Source organism: Colius striatus, chromosome 1, assembly GCF_028858725.1.
Source record: "Colius striatus isolate bColStr4 chromosome 1, bColStr4.1.hap1, whole genome shotgun sequence".
NCBI lineage: Eukaryota > Metazoa > Chordata > Aves > Coliiformes > Coliidae > Colius > Colius striatus.
The window spans coordinates 113,998,279-114,000,901 of NC_084759.1; positions in this window are offsets into that span (position 1 = coordinate 113,998,279).

Consider the following 2,623-nt stretch of genomic DNA (forward strand, 5'->3'; position numbering starts at 1 on the left):
CAAACATAAATAAAATGGATTATATCAATTAGAACATTGAAAGCTGTATTTATCAGCATATTGGTGCAAGTGCTTTGTGTAGTGAATATGTGGAGGCGTTTATGAGGAGATAGGAATTCGAGCAGTAGAACATCACATTTGAATGATTTTTTCAGTAAGTAGAATCAATTAGGGAAAGCATGCTAAAATGGAACACATGAATGTACAAATATTTCTTAAATACTAGATAACACTTCCCTAATCCTACAACAATTTATGCTTTAAAAAGATCTGCACTTTTTTGACAAACCTATCTAGTACATGCTAGCTATTGTCAGCATTGGCGTTCTCTGCTGTACACCAACAGGATTTCATACATTGCTTACAGTATAACTATTTAAGCAATTCTTTTTTACTTTCATATGGAAGACTAATACTAGGATTTGATGCACAGTTTTGAGTCAAGGAACACTTTCCTGTCCTTAGTTTACATGAAAAATATGTCTTAGCAGTTGACAGAACTATTTCATTAGTACCTATGGTTTTCCATATCCAGACTTTTGTATGATCTATTTTTTTCTCCCGTAGCATTATTGCCATTATTTGTATCTAATTTGTAATGGCTAGATTTAAAAATACCTGAGATTCCTTGTTTTTCATTTGTGTAAAAGGTGTGTCTTACTGAATCTGTTCAACTCATGTCTAAGGGCAGCCTTGTACATTCTGTTGCAATTATACATCAGATTAATTGTATCTATTTTAACCTCTTACTGAAATATAGCTTTTAAAACTTAACCACAGGTAAGACTTATAAACATTGTTCTCGTCTCTGTGAAGACCAGAGTAATAAAAAAAAATGTTCTATTTATTGTGTTTTATGTATTCTGTTAAGATATTTTAGAGACGACTGCCAACATTGTGCAGTGCGTACAGTTTGGTTGCGTTTTTGCATAAAATGCAGTTAATGCTTAAGAAGGTAAAAAAAAAAGGTGTATTATCAGAATTGCTGAAGTGAGAGGTTTTACTTAGAGTTTTGTAAATTCAGTTAGGAAAGAAAGCTTCATTACCCATGATTTTTTCTTCAGTCTAATGGATTTGAGTGTCAAAGTAAATTTGCAGACATGAGTTAATTTCTGTTTAAGTCTCATGGTAACGAGGAACGGGTAAGTGAATGGGCATCATTTTTTGGTCTTTTTTTTTCTTCTTTTCTGACAGAAGCTGCTCATGTAAAGAAATACTAGTAGGAAATGTCAAGCATTTTACTAATTAAACTGATAAATACTGGTCTGTCTGTTTTCAAATAGTGGAAGGGGAAGGCAAAAAATCAAGCTGCTCACCAGAGTAAGATTATGAACCAGTAAGATTCATGTCCCCAGAAAACGGTGAACAATTTTTTTTCTTTTGGAGTTCACATGATAGAATCCACAGTACTAAGCATGGTGTATAAATATTGATTTTTTTAATTATTTTTTTTATTTTATTTTTCCTTTTCCTCTGTAAAAATGTGCTGCTTCAGTAACCTGTTCTAGGACAAATGTTGCAGAACTTTGGGTTGCCTAGCAAATAAATGTATGGACGCATCAGGCTGCTTTGACAGCATTTCTGTTTTCTTTCCTGGCAGTGCTTTTTTAGTTGGTAATGAATAGTGGCTAATGGAACTAGCTAAGAAATTGATGTCTGTTTAAAATTTTGTTCAAAACCTATTGCTCTTCTCACTGTAGAACAACCTGTAGATTTTTACACTTAATTCACACAGCTGTGCTCTGGGGTTTTGCTTTTAGGCATCTTGGTATTATCAGTGTTCAAAATACATCTGTAATAAGGTTCCCTGTGGAATTTTAATATTCTTGTTATGTGCTATATTCAATGTGCTGTGGGGTTTTTTTTTTCTTTCCCCACAGGCTCCTTTATTTAGTGCAGAGAGGAGCTGGCACCAGCACAACAAATAGCTCTTCAATAGAGTCGATTTTTAATTATCTCTGTTATGTCAGGTTGTCAATTGCCTGTTCTGTAAGTGCAGAGACTCTCGAGCTGTCTTACTTCAGAGCAACCTCATGTCTCAACATCGAGCACTCTAGCACATCTTATCTGAATTTATCTGCCTTTTGTTCTCCCTAATTGGAAAAAGTTTCCTGTTCAGTGTGTGGTTCTGTGTAGTTTTGTACATTATTTCAGTCCTCCTGTAAAAACAGTGTTTTGGTAGTGTGTTTTCTGTGGTAATTGATTTTTTGTGTACTTTTTGGGGATAGAGATAGCAAACAGTTTAGAGTTGAAGCTCTTCCATGCATTTGTTGTATATTGTCTTCATTTTACCACTCCCCTTCTCTTTGGTCTTGATTTTGATTCTTTGATCTTTTTCAACTTCACTGCTAGTGGTTTATTTTAGGCTTTCACTTTACTTCTGCATTTCTCCACCTCTGTTTCACCACAGATTCCAAGTGGCAGCACCTACCACTCACTTTTTCCTGGTGAAGTCTGTCTTCTGTTGGGATTAGGAAGCTTTTTACTTGTCTGCTGTTTGGATCTAGAAGTGAAGCCTTTTCTGCCTTTGGGATAAAACAGGCTGTGGAACTGAACTCTGACTTATTAATTAAGTGCAGGTGACCACCCTTGCCTGCACAGGAGATAGAACATGAAGATTTCC